At 30.8% G+C, this 20131-nt stretch overlaps 1 protein-coding gene and 1 long non-coding RNA gene across 7 annotated transcripts in view; one reads left to right on the top strand and one right to left on the bottom strand.

The window, feature by feature from the left end:
* Positions 1–20131, top strand: part of LOC143206937 (uncharacterized) — a 194632-nt gene that overhangs the window by 39024 nt on the left and 135477 nt on the right. The window lies entirely within an intron of this gene.
* Positions 1–20131, bottom strand: part of bsk (mitogen-activated protein kinase dJNK) — an 82325-nt gene that overhangs the window by 54992 nt on the left and 7202 nt on the right. For all 6 annotated transcript variants that reach the window (XM_076419762.1, XM_076419764.1, XM_076419758.1 and 3 more), the window contains exon 2: positions 5824–5875. The gene's annotated coding sequence lies outside the window, so the exon portion shown is untranslated. The remainder of the gene's footprint in view (positions 1–5823; positions 5876–20131) is intronic.

The raw sequence follows: 20131 nt of genomic DNA, 5'->3' as shown, positions 1-20131 counted from the left end.
AATTAGCGTTAAGTGTAATTCCTAGAAGGTAAATTGAAGACTGAAGAAAAAAAGCAATAATAATTTTTCTGCATCCTATTTCATACCTGAGTGGGTTTACAATGAATTATGTGAGTCATGGCTTGGTGCCGTATAATTTCATGTGGACCAATGAGCTGAGAATGTCAGTTCGCAAAAATAATCGCTGATCAATTAGGTCATTCTCTCTATACATCGATTTTTCGTTGATGTTCAGATACTATACATCCATCAAAATCGTTATAGAAAATTATAATGGATATAACGTATCGCACTTTTTAATTTATCATTGATGTCATTATTACAAAGTAATTACTTTTAGATCTATAATATAACACTTAATTTAAATTTATTCGGTACTTAATATGTTTATTTGTTATACATACGAGGTTATAAGAGGTATCTTCAAAACATGATTTTTGAACGCTTCAATAGCTTCCTCAGGCGATGAAAATTCGTTGAAAACGCAGTTTATTCTTCACGAATCTTAAAAAGAAGTCATTGGGTGCCAATCAGAATTTACTGTTCTACGATTCTCAGACACTGTTGCAATATGACCACTTTTCCCGAAAAAACTGGCCACCATTTTCTTTGAAGTGCTTCGTGCGCGAATAACTTTTGTTGAATTTGGTTCATCTTGGAACACCCATACGAATATATCCATAATTCGTCACCTGTCACGATTTGATAATCTTCTTTCGAAGCAACGCGATTAAATTTCTTAAGCATTTCTTTGCACCAATGAACACGAGTCTTTTTTTGAGCGATTGTCAAATTGTGTGGGATCCAACGCGAACATGACTTTCGCACAGCTAAGTGCTCATGTAAAATCGCATATATGCTGGTGGAACTAATGCTTAGGGATGCCTCAATCTCACAAAAGGTGACATGGCGATCTTGCTTAATCATTTCGCACACAGCATCGATGTTATTTGGCACAATAGCCGATTTTGGACGACTTTCATGAAATTCTTCGGACAGCGAACTACGACCACGATTGAATTCACTAAACCAGTGATACACGGTGATTTTTGATGGAGCTTCATCGCCAAAAGTCAAATTAAGTTGATTGATTGCACTCTTGTTGTAATAATCCACGTCGAAAATCGTAAAAAAATTCAGTTCCATTTCTTGCCGAGACGAAACTTTCAACTAAATATAAAATAAACGAATAGCGTCCGTGCGATAAAATGTTCTGAGTACGTATATACGTTGGTGTTGAGGAGATGTCAAAAACGTGAAACTTTACGATGGAACCGTCAGATGGACTCACATGACAATACTGTTGCCAATTCCCGAAAAATAAATAGTGACCCTCGTATTAATATGTATTCACCTTGATTATTTATTTGTTGTTTATATGTTTGTATAAAGATGTATGCTCCAACAATATAGTCCTTATAAAAAACCTACATCAAGCATTTATTTTACCATTAATTTTTATTCTCTTACCTAATGAGTGATTATAATTACAAATAATTATAAATATATGACGAAATTGTTTTAAATGACACTCTGTTATATATGTTGTTATATTAAGTTTTAGAAAAGTATTGCGGTATTTCATTAATAAATAACATCGTGACAATATGTTTCTAACGCTATTAATTTAATCTTATGTAGAACAACAATTTGAGTTGATAAAGGTTAAATCACTAAACATAAGATTTCCCAGAATGTGGTATCTGATACAAAATATTACATCAACTTTTTATTATATTGCAAGTTCAGCTAGTAACTCTCATGAATTTTCCTCAAACCATTTATTGGTTATTCAGGATATTTGTTATTTTTAACGTTAAATTGATTAGTATTGAAGCATCTAAACTAACCTCTAGATATGATTTTCGACCGCGCATGATTAGCGTCAGTATCAAGAAATATTCTGTAAGTTTCAGCTATAGATATTTGTTTCTTTTTTTTGGAATAAAACAAAATGTATTTGGTGCTCATAAATACAGTTATTGGAAAAAATAGGAAGCTCTTATCTAACCAATACTATAATGACAGTGAAGGTTGCTAATAATTAAAAAAAATGACCGGGTATATCTCTTTTAGCAAATGAAGCGCACTTAATTGAAATTTCCAGATCGTATTAAAACTTTCGGAATTATTCATAAGCCAATTTATGTTGAAACGACGTTTTAAGGCTTGTTCTTTCAGTCCGAATAGCTTTGGGACCGAGCAGGAGTTATTGTTGGGGAGTTTTGCAGTTCTTAAAAAAACCGACGAAAATTGTAAAATCGATATGTGTTTGTCGGCGTTTTCTTTTCGCTTTTCCGTCGCTGTTACGTCATTAATGATAAAAAATGTTTAGATTTGGGTGATAGGCTTTTTAATTAGTTTAGTTTAGAAGTTTCTTAAAAATTAGGAATAACATTAATAATAATTTTAGTTGGTCGAGCTATATTTTAATTTGAACTATATATATTTACAAAGTATACGCCATTTTGATTAATGATGTTTTCGGGCAGTCATTACTCTAATTTATGAGATTTTTTGTTGAAGGATAAAAACAATTGATCTTCGCCTGCCACTCTTGTGACGTCAATTTCAATCCATTAAGGGAATAAATGATAGTGATGAAGTTCAAGTTATAAGGTGATTACATTAGAACTCTCCAGTAAAGCCTACTTTATTTTCTGGACTGTACGGACCAAATATATTGGTCTATTATAATATATTTTAATTACATTTAATTTAATAGCTTTAAATGTTGGTTTCTAATTTATTTTCTATACTTCAACTTGAACAATTATTTTAAAAAATATTGTGGTACCGGATTTTTGTAAATTTGACTTTTGAATTTTATGCAGAGTTTTGGTCAATTTTATTACAATCGGTATTAATGTCGACTGCAATGATCAAAGCTGCAAGTTCTTTCAAAAATGCAAGGAAACTTGATTAGGATTGTGAATTAATTTTGAATGAATTATAATATTAAAAAATAAATGTGCGTGTAAACTAAAACGCTAAAAACGTGTGGGTATTGGTAAGTAGTGATGACTTCTACATAAATTGCCAAATAACGCATTGGTCAATCGAAAAACTTTAAAGTTAATGAAACAATTGTGAGAGATGTATCATCAATACGTAGTCGACATTTTCACATAATTGTATAGGCTACTATGTTGAAAAGCAGCGCCGAGGCGATATCTACATCTGCTTTATCATACGATCATGATACCATATTTTGATCATGATGTTTTGCTATAGGTTGTAAAATATATGAAAACATCTATGGCTAAAATTGCAATCCACTTATCGTATCCACTATGTCTAGTAAACTGCTTCCGATAATCATTTTGTTACATCGAAGTAACAAAGGCATATATCTAAAAATACTGCGTATCTCTAGTTTTATAAATAGTCCATGCTATATTATACATAAACTCTAAAGGAACAAAACGTATCCTTCAAACAGCGTTTGATACCCCAAATCACGAAATCATGATTAGAAATCTAAAAATAGTAATTAAATAAAAATAAAACATATATCCCACAAAACAGAATTTTTGAATCTGGTAAAATGCCCTGGGCTTAAAACGTCATCAGCCGATACAATACAAACTCAACATATTTTCCCAATTAATAAACCATTTTGCATCGCAAACCACGTTAGGGTAACAAACAATTTTCGGTCGGTTATATCACAAATTAAAACAGCAATTCCATCCACCAAGCCAGAATCGAGCGTCATTTATATTCACCCTTCGAAACGAAAATCGACAATTTGTCGTTTTTTTCTGCTCCACCAGAAGCGCAGCCCTTGAAATGCACGACAACGTAAAAAAAAACTTCGGTTAAAAATCCCGAGAGAAACCAATACCGAAATAGATTCTAATGAAATACGCTTAGCGGAAATAAAAAAGATGAGAAACGCGGACGTTTGGGAAGCACTCATGAAATATAAAGAGTTAAAAAAGGTTCCCTACTTTCAGGTTAGCGGGAAAAAATAGAGCATAAAGCATTTTCTGTTTTAATTTATAGTTTATATGTTAGAAAATCAGTGAAAAGATCCCTTAGGTGCTTGCATTTATTTTTGATTTTTGCGATGGTTCTGACATTTATCTACATACAATAAGTTTTTCAATTAGTATTATTGAATTATTAAGTGTATACAGACGCTAACCATGGAATGCACAAAATTGTATTAAACACTTTTAGTCGGTTTTAACGATTCAAATGTAACGATTGACAATGAGGAAAAACGGTCTGTGAATCAAACACGACCGAAGACCATGAATTGTAAGACTTATTGATCGAAAACCCAGCTCGAAGAATTTTCAAACAGCTTAACAGCTGATGAATCAACTATTCCCAGATGTTTACATACGCTGGGAGATATCTAAAAAGGGCTACTATACGAATTGGGTAAAAATGCCATTTCAAACCATCTCAACGTGGTGGTTTCATGGTTTGTCATGCAAAAAGAGTTATGTTGTCAGAAAGATGGGAAAAACTGTATAAAATGATGATAAATATTTTGATTAATATATATTGTTCAATTTCTTTCAATAAACATAATTTTAAAGTGAAAAAAAATACTATTTTCAGATGAATATATTACTTTAAGAACTCAGAAGCTACTGTTCCCAAACATGTAATGTCAACCAAACACTACAAACACTGAAATAATTTTTCTTTATTATTATAAAAACAACTTTTTTAAATGTTATTTAATTATTAAGAGTATTGATATCTAAAGAAATAAAAATTGAAAAAGGAGGTGGAGGAGCCTCAAACTCGACAGCTCAGATAGGCGCCAAAGAAAAAAAACTATTTCCCAATAATTACATTAAATTATTAATTATTAAAATATTATTATTTTTAAAAAATCAAAAACTTGGGAAGTGCGCCCCACATATGTTAACTTAATACAGCTTAAGTTACGTATGAACGTATGACCTTAACTGAGTTTTTGTCGAAAGACCCCTAAAACTAATTAACTAACTCATAGCTCGGAATATTGAAGTTAAATCAGTACAACCATTTATAGAATATGTTGGAAAGTGGTTAGATGGTGACTGCAAGGTTACAGCCCGAATTTGAACTAAATGAGAGAAGATGACAAAATATGCCATTTACTGGACCAAGAAACAGGTTGCTGCTGTATGACGAACGCACCATATATACTAGACGTTCCATCCGAATGCCTTTTATTCCAGTTAATGTGGTATGGTTTATCGCCTCGAAGCAAGCAATTTTCTTTCGCTATAGTACCTGAGATATGAAGGATTGTTATTAAAAAAAGTGGATAATATTCTTAAAATTAAGTTTTTAGTATATGAAATAAATGTACTGAAATATCTCTAAAAATTGAAACGCATTTAATATTTAGGGAATTACTCTTCTATAATAGTGTTCCCTATAAATAGTGTCTTCTATCAAATGATCACTGGTAATGATCATCAATCATTAACATCGTCATCAGAGGTATATATTTTTTGTTTAAAATTATAGACCATAATAATTATAAACGTTTTAGTAGTGGTTATTGGTAATTATTAATATAGAATCTACATTATTTCCATTTATACATACATAATTTCGATAATAACATAGATAATACTGTAAAAGTACTGACAACAGTTCATTCGTTGCTCTTATTTCCTAGAACTTATTCTAATTAAAACTTCAAAACGAACATTTTTTAAAACCGTTCACAGAACAAAATGTTAACGTGTTTCGAAAGAGATAGTACAAATTGACATTTAGATAGGCCTCATGAAAGGCCAATCATGAATGGCAAATAAACAACTGACTTATGATGTTTTATACACGAAAAGAAAAAGAAATACTTACCTAGTGCCGAAAAGAGAAGATATGGCAGTAAGAAAGTTTACAACTCCCGCATCTGAAATAAAAAATAAGATCGTTTCTTCAAATCAGTTCAAAGTAGTGTATGTATTATTTATTTATTAATTTACCAAAAAATTATCTCATAAATATAAGTATCACTCATTCTAATCGATGCTACACGCTTGAGATGAAGAGTCCATTCGTTTTTTATGAAGATTATTCTCAGTAAGGTCAAGAAAGTGAGTAAATAATAAATATTCTTATTTACAATGAATAAAAAATGGCCAAGTTGGAATAAACTCAGGATGAATGTAAAAGAAAATATCAACCTAACATGCTGAAAATAACTGAACAACTGATACCATGATATCAAAAAACGTAGAAACGTTTCTTCGTAGAAATAAAGGGTAAAGCAAGAAAAAATAACTACAAATGTGATAAAACTGTACTAAATATACTTCAACAAGTTAAACAGAAAATTCGTATTTTGAAAAATAATATCGTTTTTGAGTTCCTAATGAATTTAATAGATTATCAAGAGATTGATTATTATTTTAGAATTACTTCAAAAATTAAATTTACCAAAATACCAAAACTAAAGAAAATAGAAAGTGAGCAAAAAGACAGAGACATGACCACCGCTACACTGCTGACGATTATAATACCTTACCTAATTCAAATATATTAGAAGTTCTAATAAACCGAACAACTGTAAAGGAAAATATTAACGAAATTTATACAAAAATCAGGATCAAAAGGGCTTCGGGTCATGATCTAAGTACTTAAATGACTCTCAAGAAAGGTTACAATAAAACTTCCATAGCTATAGTCAGTTCAAAGTTTGTTTAGTAATGCGTAATGGATATTTGTGACGTCCAAACAGTATAATGTTGCCGCATGAACTCTGAGTTTTAATTCAGTTGGCTTTGACATACAAAAAAATTCCAATCTAAATAAAATAATTGAACAAAAATGTTATCAAATATAATTTATTTTAACATTATAGCATATCTAAAAACTACAGTTAATTATACAGCCACAATAATTTATAGGTAAGAGTGAAAATCTCTTATCACTATCGCTTTCAAGAATTTTTCATACATCTGACAGCCGGTTGCCGTCTGGTTGTCAGATGCACTACGCTAAATTATTCAAAATATTAGTTATAATTATTACAGCTTATAAACCGGCAAACATTATGTTAGCCCTTCGATTATTTTGATAATTTAAGTCGCTGCCTAATATATCATATTAGTTTGTTTGAAAATGCCGAAAACAATAGATATTCAGGGTCGCAAATTGATTGCGGCTTTAATAGGTTATTTCGAAAAGGAACGAGATAATGAAGGCCCCCTTTTGCTGGTAAATTCCGTTAGAGAGGTAATTATTGAAGATATTAAATAAGTCCCTACAATTTTATTGAATACAATGTTTTTAGCGGGTTGCTACCGGGCTAAATATTACTGTGACTACTACGAATAACATCGCTTACAAAATAAACAATACTACGTTAGATTCACCCAAGAAAATCCGTCTACATACAAAGTGGGTGACGAATCTTGACCATCTTGGTTCGATTCGAGATCAAATATACGAAATGTATAAGTAAGTACACAAACTATTTTATCGATATAAAGATAATTTAATAAAATTATTTTAGAGAAAATTGTCTGTCTGAAAAGTTTATATAAAAGATTTAGGGACATACAGCTTTTTGAGGTATGTAAGACATCCTTTTATACACTCTTACAGGACAAAGGGTTTAAATGGTGTAAAGATAACCCTCGGAGAGGTTTAATATAACTTCTAGACATTACCTTAAAATGAATTAAATTTTTAAAGGCATAAAATAAGAGCAAGGAGATAAACTATTTGAATTTGTGTATCTTGATGAAACTTGAATACTTTAAAATGGTTCATTGTGGCACTCTTGGCAAGACGGTAACAAAAAAGTGTAAAGACGACAAAAATCGATGGAAAAAGGTAAAAGTTACAATAGCATTCGATTAGGTTTTGTTGATCATTATATTTATTAATAATTAATTGCAGATATATTGCTGGTCGAGAAGGATATTTCATCAAAAACTGTTTGGTTATGTGGAAGGAAGCATTGTCAACCATAACACCTTGGGTTTGGATGGACTCGATTAGACATACAGAGGAAGTAATTGATAAATGGTGGATTTGTGAACATGTCTCAGACAGATTAGAAATTAACAGTTTAGTGATTGAATTGGATAATGAGTGGGAAAGTGAAAGTGACTGAAGGAAACTTTTAGGATATGTGATAATGCTGTGCAATGCTAGAAATTCCTGAGACAGAGTGATGAGAGTGGAATCAACTAAAGGTATGCACATAATTAATTGAACATAACTGTAGAAAATGGTATTGTAAGGCTTTAAAGATTTGTGTGCACAAATATGATTGTAATTGTTCAAAATTAAATATGAGAATATAGAATAAAATTAAATTAGTTTACAACATATGAGGAGAGAATGAATACTAACTGTTTTGTAGATATGGTAAATGCATTAGACAGAATTCAGTGATTAATTTTATGAAGAATGGTGTACACCGTAGCAGAATAAATTAAAACACAGTGACACCAGGATGACTTGAGAAGTAAACACACCATTGAAGGAAACAAGAACTAAACGAAAAAAGTAAATATGCTCTCGAATGAAAGTAAAATACTTTTCTCATATATACAATTTTTAATTAGGTGGATTAGGCGTCCAGGGGGATACCACTACATAAAAAAACGCGCCTAGAAACTCTACGTCATGGATGGCGTGGAAAAGAGTTAAATGTAAACAAAACAAATCTAACCTACAAACTATTATAGCTGTGTCTTAATTATAGTTTTAAGTCCATCGATAACATATGTATTAGATTTACTATAATGTTAAAATAAATTATATTTCATAATATTTTTGTTCAATTATTTTATTTAGATTAGAATTTTTTTGTATGTCAAAGCCAAACTGAACTAAAACCCAAAGTTAATTCGGTAATATTGCAATATTTCGACGTCACAAATATCCATGATGCATTACTACAAAACTTTGAATAGACTATATGCAGTACAGATTATACCATAAATATCTGAAAAAATGAAAAATAATATAATCTTGGGTTACCCGAAATGAAACTGTCTTCATACGAAGTGGCGAATCAAGATCACCTTGGTGTTAGCTCTATCAGAGATAAAAGTTATGAAATTTATAAAAATAGGGAGTAGTTTTTTCTATATAAACATAATTTAATACAATTATTTCAAACGAAACAACTTTAAAACAGACTTATTATTTCAATTTGTATATTTAGGTAAAACATGATGATTTTTAAAAAGAACACAGTGCCACCCAAGGCTAGATGTTAATAAAAATAGCTTAAAAACAACAAAAAATTGACGGAAAAAGGTAAACGTTAGAATAGCATTTGGTTAGGTTATGTTAGTTATATTTATTAATAACTCATTGCAGATCTATTGTTCTGCATGCTGTAAACAGGAATGATTTTATTCCTGGCTTAGAGTTAGTGTTTTCCTACAAGTTCTAGGGCGACTACCACGGAGGAAAAACCATAATATATTTTTTACTTCAAATTGTTCCTCGGTAAATATAAATAAAATATTTAATTGCATTTTATGTAATTTACTTTTTTATAAATAGGCCTGAAAAAAAATACAAGGTAGATCAGATGGCTGAACAATATGACCACTGAGTATTATGTCTTCCTCACTATCACTGCATATTAAATCCAATTTAATTGATATGGGGTGTGGCAAAGAATAATTGCAACAAACATGCAGGTCGAGAATGATATTACAAGCAAGAACTACCTGGATATATATGGAAAGAAGCATTCTGTACAATAACATCTTTGATTTGGATGAACTCTAAGTGTTAGATAGATTGGAAATTAATAGCTTGAACAGCGATTCAGAAAGCGACAGTGTCCGAATGAAACTTTCCGAATGTGGGATTATGATCTAACACTGACAATTACCGACAGAGAGTGATGAGAGTGGAAACAACTAAAGATAACTATATAATTAACATAGGATAAGTGTATGATAACTGTGTGCATATATATGTGTATAACTGTTCAGAAAATACATGAGCTTTTGGTTGAAATATATGAGAGAAGGAATAGTAACTGTTTTGCAGATATGACAAATGCACTAGGGAGAATGCAGTGGTTAAATCTGGTTTTACCAAGAAAGGTGAACATAGGAGATAACAGGAGAAACTAGGGAGAAATACTGTGATATCAAAATGACTTGACAAGAAAACACTAGGACAGACAACGCAGGAAACAATACCTAATCGTAAAAGGTAAATATGATTTCTAATGAAAGTAAAATAACGCTCCTAGAACTCCAACTCATACGTGGTGTGCAAAAGAGTTCCATCTAAATATAATAAGACCCAACCCTAAGGTGCAAACTATGGCGACTGTATAAATAACTGTAAAGTCCTTCGATAATATATGCATTTGAAGTCATATAATGTTAAAATAAAATTATATTTCATAAAATTATTTTTGTTTCATAACCTTATTTAGATGATAATTTTGTTATATGCTAAAGCCAAAATGAACTAAAAGTCAAAGTTGATGCGGCAACATTGCGACGTTCTGGCGTCATAAATTTAGATGAGGTGGATTCACTGTTTTATTGAACGGGCTATTTTAATAAATTGATTTAAATATACGAATAAGATACTTTATCGCCATATGACACTTGATTAATGTACGTTGTTGTTTCAATTTCATCACGATTTCAAACGAATATTACATATTGGCGTATCTGTAAGGGGCGAAGAGGCAATGTAAGTTCTAAAATAGAAGAAATAGGAGAAACGATCATAATAACCAAAAAGCGTGGTCATAGTTCCACGGCAATTTCTGAATGGGTCTCTCGCGAAAACGGTCGATATAGGGTGCCACGCCTTCCAGCCACGTTCCTGCTGCTGGATTCTGTTTGCCGGTCGGTTTGAAAACGGATTCGCTAAAGGGTGAGAGGGGGTCGGATATAGTGAGGGTGGTGGAGGGCAGGACGCCATGATGGGATGAGGAGAGCGGCGGTCTACGTGGAGAACTGGTAGTAATTTAAAGCCGTTTTATCAACTGGCATTCGAACGGTTAATTTCTCTGCGAGATTACTTTTGAGTCGTATTTTTTTTCAGATTGTTCCATTCAGGGGGAATTCCTAAAACGCAATCCAAGTTAGTATTTAGAATAACGATTCCTAATGTAATCGGTTTTAATTTTAACTAAAAACTATATAAATGAAATATATAATCAGCAAAGAAAAAACAATGATATTTTTAATCAATCCTAAAAAGGTTATCTTTCGAAATGCTATTCTATCATACGGGTGAAATAAACATTCCGGTTTTGAATTAAAAGACAAAATTATATAGAAGTTAGTGATAGTGACGTATTACTCAATAAATTATCGGTTATAATAAGAAAACCATTTTCTTTAAAAAAATAGACTTTTTCAATGGTTATTATAGACCGCTATTTACTCAGCTGGCTATAATATTGATATATAATATATATCTATAATTTTATAATCATGTTTTATCCACTAATACAACGTAAGACACTCCTTTTATACATTTGAATAGCTTAAACAAGTACAGGTTCGTTGACGCCTTGCTTTCGACCTGGTGTGAGAATCAAGCTCATCAAAAAAACAAAAATATAATCATTTACGGTCTCAGATACATCACGTACACTACATACACTGGTGTATTCTATATAAATCCAATGATATATGATCTTACTTTTGCTCCTCGAAAAATAGTTTCATCAATATACCAAATGAACACTAGGAATTATGGTATATTCAATGAATTTTGAAATGGTAGGTATTCTCATATATTTATTTTTAGTGGTTCAACCATTCTGTGGAATGGTTAGCTGGCACAGACGCTCGTAGCGGACTATTTAGTTTTCATTTTTTTTAGGTGAATTTATTTATACTAATTTCAAACACTTATTAATGATATAGGTGTCATTTCAATCGCAGACCTTTTGTTACTTTTTAAGTTTTTTACTTACACGATTTCATCACTGTAGAATTATTGAAATGTTTGGACGAAAAACTGAAACAGGTGATTTTCACAGGTCTCTTTTGAAGCTTTCCGCCATTAAGATTTGCTAAGGCTTGAACAAAGGTTTTCGAGAGTTAATGATCGAACAGAGGTATGTCTGGGCTATACAGTAAATGCAACAAAACATCCCAACTAATCTCTGATTTCTCTGATTAATCTCAATTTCTGCTGAGCCATAAAAAATGTTTTAATGCAAGACAATTCATTTCATATTTATCAATTTTAACCGAGTTTTCATTGCCTTCTTCAATCACATCGGTTGTTAACACTAACAGCACCAGATTTTAGCAGGCCATCATGAACAGTTTCTTTCCAATCCCACCAAACACTTATTCAAACAAAATGTGAGCTTTGCAACCATTTGTGGAATCCATTTCGACCGCAAATGGAAACTCGATCTATTAAATTTATCACTGTTAATTCATATAGAATCCAAATATCAAGCTTCATTTGGTATTCAGTCTCATGTAACTCATATAATGTCAATCTACTTCAATATTTTTAAGAATTTCATGCGCCTCTTCAATGAGGACAGGACCATCGTTTTGAATATCTAAATTTCTGAAACAAAAACGAGCAAACTAATTCTCACACATATTCACTTTAAGCACTCGTCTATGCAACTGTTTCTTCTAGTGTTCTATGTGTTTGGTCTGAGTGATTTATTATTGATATTCGTGTTATGAAGCCTCTACTTTGTTTGGATGTCGATTGGACGTCCATTAGAGTTTACAAAGATTATTTGTCATGTATCTAAATAACAGCACTTGATAATTCTGGTTTGATAACTTACAGTTCAATATTATTATAGATGAGAAATAATGTTATTTGCACTAATAGTGTACTTTGCGAAATGGTGTCGTTATATAAATTGATATGAATATACATAATTTATGATATGTAAGGGTTTAAAATACAAAAGCTTTTATTTCATATTAAAAATTATCATATTTTACGGAAAATGTTTCATTCCTTCAAATACACAGGGCAGTATCAGTCGTACGATATACGTATATGTTACGTCAAATGAGCAAAATGAACAGCAAAATGAAAAATAAAAAAAAACCTTTTTTTGTGTCAGAAGATTAATAATTTACTTAATGACATTATTAATATTTAATTAAATTATGGTGTTAAATACATAAGTCAATTCCTGCTATAGTTGTACTTTTGAAGATATTTTGCTTATAAGAAATGTTTTTATATAAAAAAAAACTTTTAAAACATATTTAAAAAGTGTTGATTTCAACATACGAATGCCAGTTTAGACGAAAATTCAAATCGTGATTTAAACGCAGAAAATAAAAAATCTCTGCGAGAAAATTATTAGATCAAGATACAAATTCAAGCAGCATTAAGTAGCAGGCGGGAAGCTACGGATAAGAAATATGAGGGCGATTGCTGACCAAGCTAGAAAAATTGATGCTGTGAAAAAAAAATTAATATATTTCGACATTTATTTAAACTACTATTGCTGATTACTAAAAACAATATTTAAAAGAATCATTTTTCTCAGGAATTACCTAAAATACTCTGGAAAATATCATTAATCAAAATGGATTTAAATGCAAAAATATGTAAATTTACTGTTAAATGCGTTGAGACTCATACATAAAGTTCTTCTAAAGTTATTAATAAATTTTTAATTTAATCTGAAAATTTCAATTAACTCTGCTTCATTTGCTAAAAAAGGATTTACACGCTCGTTATTTTCTTCCTATTTTTGTCCTGATTAAGCTTCACTTCATTAAAAATTCAAAAAATTAAAAAAAACCAATTGTCTTACCTTCATAAATAAGACGACTACATTGAAAATAATGAAATTTTTTCAATGACCAAAAATATTAAGTAAAAGAATGTACTGTTAAAAATTGAACACAATTTCATTGCTTCTTAGATAGATTCAATAATTATTGATAAAATATGAATTAATATGCTCATTAATACTCTGTAAAATAAATACGAATATAAATCTCATAGAAAATCGTCTTATCGATTATTGATTTCTTTAAAATTGTGTAACAATATTGCATTTGAAAGTTTTGCGAAGTACAAGGTAAGCAGAAAAGAAACAGAAGAACAGTCTTCTTTTATTTAGAAAAAAAATTAGTCTGATTATTTAAACAATCAATTAGCATAATGAGATCGACTAATTAACTATAACTTGAAGAGAAAGAACATATTTTATAATCGGAGATCAATTTTCGTTTACAAGAACATTAAACGTATTTCAATCAAAAGGAAATTTGAGCGCTAGAAAGTGTCTTGAGATCTGTTTTGCTGTTGATATCCACAAGTGTTAATTTGTAAAAAAGAACAAAATATTATCACTATTTTTGCAAATCATAGTAATATCCTAGTGTCAAGTAAAGGTCACAAAAAAGCAGTAAATATATTACAAACACCATTAAAATAAAACAGGGCCAAAAATGCTTAAACGAAAAATAAGAAAATGTGGTGGTTTTTGTATGCTGCATATTCAAAACAACATTATGATATAACAATACGTAGGAGTAATATTACAGAATAAATCAATGAGAAACATAACATTGATATGATGAAAATAATAAAATAGTTTCTCTAAAACGCTGTTAACAATTAATTAATATTAATAGATAATTAATATTAATTATATTAATATTAATCAATATTAATTATTAATAGTTAATATTAAATTAATATTAATAGTTAATACTTAATAAGTAGTAACTAAGTTAATAAGAATTCAAAAACTGAAATCTTTTGACATCAGTTCCAATATAAAAATTGAATATTGAACAGTACGTACTTTCAATAAAATTTTGCGTAAATAATTTATAATATTAAATCTGAGATCAGTGGTACCTTGTTTTTTTTAAAGATTAAGAATTGAAATGTTATGTTAGAATAACAGGTCAACTGAAAAGTCCCCGGCCTGCCATAGTAAAACACATTTTTTTGCCATAATTAGTTTTTTTTTTATTCAACATAATTCCCTTCAAGGGTGATACACTATATATCGATACCATTTTTGTAGTACGATTTGTCCTTTACTTCAAAATAGGCCTTAGTTTCAGCGATTACCTCTTCATTCAACGAAAATTTCTTCCCAGCGAGCATTCTTTTGAGATCTGAGAACAGGAAATAGTCTTGGGGGGGTCAGGTCCGGAGAATACGGTGGATGGATGGATTTTTGCCATCGTTTTCACTGACTTGTGACACGGTGCATTGTCTTGGTGAAGCAGAAGCAGCACTTTCTTTTTCTTCAAATGCGGCCGTTTTTCGGCGACTTCGTCCTTCAAACGGTCCAATAACGCTATGTAACAGTCGCTGTTGATGATCCTTCCTTTTTTAATGTAGTAAATGAAAATTATTCCAGGCGCATCCCAAAATACAGACGCCATAAATTTGCCAGCCGACTGTTGCGTTGTCTCATGCTTTGGATCGGGTTTATGATGGAGCCATGTTTCATCCGTTGTCACATATCGATGCAAAAACTCGGGTTTATTATGCTTGATCATCTTCAAACACTGCACCGAATCATCAACTCGTCGTTGTTTTTGGTCAAAAGTGAGCTCGCGCGGCACCCACTTTGCACAGAGTTTTCTCATACCGAAATATTCGTGAATGATATGATGTACATGTTCAGTAGATATGTTTATAGTATCTGCTGTGGGTCGGTAACAACCTCTTTTGGGCGTCCACTGCGTTCACCGTCTTCGGTGCTCATTTCAACACGTCTAAACTTAACATACCAATCCTTCATGGTTGATTTTCTTGTGGCAGTGTCCGGAAACTAGGCATCAAGCCAAGTTTCTACTTCAACTGTATTTTTTCCCTTCAAAAAGCAGTATTTTATCAACACGCGAAATTCCTTTTTATCCATTTTTTTCACAATAACAAAAGTTGCTTCAAAATGCTATTATTCACAAACTAATGATTGGATAGCTGTTAAATTTATACACGCATTTTCTGAGGGTTAGTGCTAACTAAAAACATATGGATTTAATTCTAATAGCGCCATCTATGTGTCAGGCTGGGAACTTCTCAATTGACCTGTTAAAATTATTTTATAATGAAACCAAATCAATGATGCATGAGCAAATGCAATATTCTTAAATAGCACTTAAAAGAAATGTTAATATAAATTAATTAAAAAAATAGTCAATTTGTTGAGATGTTTATAAAAGAGATCGATATTATTTAGTAAAAAAACGAACTAATTGGTACAACATCTCATGATATGTAAAAATAGCAGAGTCGAAACAAACCGTTAACTCAGTAGATTTCGGTGTATCCCAGCAAATTAGGGTCGTAGTTAAAGCTACGTGAGCCGGTGTGGAAGGGTCCGTTATTTTGTGGACTTTAATTAACACGGTGGCGAGTTATTACCCTGTGGGAACGAGGCAGCATCAGCCACGATCCTGCATATTACATGTAACGTATAATTGCTAGTGTGTTTGTATGCGAAATTAATCCCAAACTAGTTACTGTCACAAGCATGTAGCAACATTAGTTTGTCTATATTATCCCACATATGAAAGTATCTATAGTTTATTCAAAGTTTTTTTAGTAATACGTCATGGATATTTGTGACGTCGATTGCAATTTTGCCCCATCAACTCTGAGTTTTAGTTCAGTTTGGCTGGATACAAAAAAATTCTAATCTAAATAAAATAATTGAACAAAATTGTTATCAAATATAAATTATTTTAACATTATAGTATATCTAAAAACTACAATTAATTATACAGCCACAATAATTTATAGGTAAGAGTTAAAACCTCTTATCACTATTGCTTTCAAAAATTTGGCATACGTCTGACAGCTGGTCGCCGTCCGGTTGTCAGATCGCTTGCTAAATTATTCAAAATATTAGTTATAATTACTACAGGTTATAAACCGGCAAACATTAGTTTAGCCCTTTGATTATTTTGATAAATTTTAAGTTGCTCCGTAATATGTATTCAGGTAATAGATATTCAGGGTCACAAATTGATTGCGGCTTTGATAGGTTATTTCGAAGAGGAACGAGATAATGGAGGGCCCCTTTTGCCGGTAAATTCGCTTAGAGAGGTAATTATTGATGATATTAAATAATATAAGTCCCTACAATTTTATTGAGAATGTTTGTGTGGGTACTGTGAATAATATTGCTTACAAAATGAAGAATAATACGTTACGTTAGATTCACCCAAGAAAACCCGTCTACATACAAGGTGGGTGACGAATGTTGACCATCGTGATATTGGCTCTATTCGAGACCAAATATACGAAATGTACAAGAACAGTAAGTACACAAACTATTTTATGGATATAAAGATAATTTAATAAAATTATTTTAGAGAAAATTGTCTGTCTCGAAAGTATACATAAAAGAATTACGGACATTGAGCTTTTTGCTTTTTGAGGGATGTAAGACATCCTTTCTTACACTCTTGCAGGGCACAGGGTTTAAATGGTGTAAAGATAACCCTCGGACAGGTTTAATGGAACGTCCAGACATTACTTTAAAAATAATTCAATTTTTAAAGGCATAAAATAAGACCAAGGAATATACACTTTTTGAATTTATGTATCTTGATGAAACTTGAATATTTTAAAATGGTTAATTGGGGCACTCTTAAGGTAAAACTTACAATAGCATTCAATTAGGTTTTGTCATTACATTTATTAGTAATTAATATTGCTGGTCGAGAAAGATATATAGCATCAAAAACTGTTTGGATATATGCAATGAAGCTTTGTCAACTATAACATCTTCGGTTTGGATGAACTCGATAAGACAGATTTACAGAGGAAGTAATTGATAAATGGTGGAATCGTCAATATGTTTTAGATAGATTAGAAATTATACAGTTTAGTGATTGAATTCGACAGTGAGTCGGAAAGTGAAAGTGACTAAAGGAAACTTTCATGATATGTGATAATGCTGTGCAATGCTGGAAATTCCTGAGACAGAGTGATGAGAGTAAAAACAACTAAAGGTATGCACATAATTAATTGAATATAACTCTAGAAAATGGTATTGTAGAGCGTGAAAGATGTGTGTGCACAGATATGATTGTAATTGTTCAAAACTAACGTGTACCTGAACATATGAGGAGAGAATTAACTGTCTTGGAAATATGGTAAATGCATTAGACAGAATTCAATGACTAATTTTATGAATAATGGTGTAGACAGATAGCCGCAGAAGAAATAAAATATACAGTGATACCTAAAATAATATAAAAAATAATATATAATATATAAAATAATAATAGTGATTATAAAATATACAAGATGACTCGACAAGTATTTGCTCTCGAATGAAAGTAAAATACGTTTCTCAGATAGATAATTGTTAATTAGGTGGATTAGGCCTCCAGGGGGATACCCCTACATAAAAAAACGCGCTTAGAAACTCTACCTGGATGGTGTGGAAAAGAGTACAATGTAAACAAAACAAATCTAACCTACAAACTATTATAGCTGTGTTCTTAAGTGTAATTTTAAGTCCTTCGATAATATATGTATAAGATGTACTATAATGTTAAAATAAATTATATTTGGTAACATTTTTGTCCAATTATTTTATTTAGATTAGAATTTTCTTGTATGTCAAATTCAAACTGAACTAAAACTCAGAGTTGATACGGCAACATTGCAATGATTCGACGTCACAAATATCCATGACGCATTGCTAAAAAAAACTTTGAATAGATTATAAGTAAGAAATAAAACAACGCAAAAAAAATGTTACTCAGACGAATGCGTTCGATATTTATCCTTTTAGTTATTAGACGCTTCCATGTAGTCTAATAATTTTCTCACTTTATAATGGCATTTATTTCAGCTCAAGGTAGGAGTGTTGGCCACCGAAAAAAAACGGTATTTCGATATATCGATATATTAAAAAATATAGATATATCGGAGAAAAAAAATCGATATATTTTTTGGAACAAGTACAAAAAATATATCGGTATTTTAAAAAATATATATCTATATTTTTAAGACAAAATAAAAATAGTGATATAGTAGCCTTAAAAAATATATTTCTTCTAAATATTTTAAAGTCTAGTAATATTTTTTAAATTTATTCTGAAAAAATATCGAAAAATATCGGGTAAAAAAAATATCGATATATCGGTCAAAAATATCGATTTTTTTCAGAAATCAGAAAATCATTTAGATGAATCAGATATTAGCAAACGGTCATGTGCTAAGTCTATAAAATTTTTGATCTGCTTTTGTCCGAATAATTTTTGACTGGTTGCGCATTGTCATGATGAAAATGTAATATCTCAATGGCCAATTATTTTAATTTAATGTTGTTAGTTTTTATTTATCTCATTAATAGTTTCCTTCAATTTTAACATAACAACTTATGATCAGTAGTTATAACAACACAAAGCAAAATTGAGTGGAAGGTTCATTTCAGACAAGTAAACTTGTCTTTCAGCATCCGTCGGCTTCATTTAATGTTGTACTTGATTTCCTTGCTATTGATTAATTCCGTTAGTATTCAGACGCATCGAAACAGCTAATTAATCAACATTTAATTATTTCAAAATTCCTTATGCTTGGAATAGATTCATGCAGTAACGCCTATAATTCTTCACCCCCTTTCGCGAGAAAATCGCAATCTTTGAAACGTCAAAACTAATCTATATAAGTGGTTTTATTGTACAGAGCATGTCCCCCACAAACTTGAAATCATATAATATCTTCAAACTTTTTCTTATGTTATGTTTTATTTTGTTTAACATATAAAAACTTAAAAAATAGATATCACAGAACAATATGATACAAATGAAACCATCTCAAAATTAATTACAAATCAACGTTTTTAATAAATTGACAATTAATTTAACTGTATTTAAAGTAACATCTATTGCTTTCTATAATTGTTTAGAAACTTTCCAGCAACAACTGACTTTTGTGGTAAAAAATGACTATATTTCAAAGCAATCCATTTCTCGACCCTTCTTTTCAATTTCTTGAAGGTGTTTTATCGATAACTGATGTTTCGTGAACATGGTTGTATTGATATATATAAGTAAAGCGCTTCCAACATTTAGGCCTATTAAAACAAGTTCCAAAAAAGCTAAGGGCTAACCTGCTACTAAGACGCTAAGAAGAATTTCCAAAGGTACTGATTATATTGTATGTATGCATTGATTATGCATGTACATACTGAATGATGTAAAAGTACTGAAAG

This window comes from Rhynchophorus ferrugineus, unplaced genomic scaffold (assembly GCF_030347505.1).
Source record: "Rhynchophorus ferrugineus isolate W39M unplaced genomic scaffold, kcgeb_rfMv2 rfM1, whole genome shotgun sequence".
Taxonomy (NCBI): domain Eukaryota; kingdom Metazoa; phylum Arthropoda; class Insecta; order Coleoptera; family Curculionidae; genus Rhynchophorus; species Rhynchophorus ferrugineus.
The sequence above is the reverse complement of the archived record's forward strand: the minus strand, read 5'-3'. Positions and strand labels throughout refer to the sequence as shown.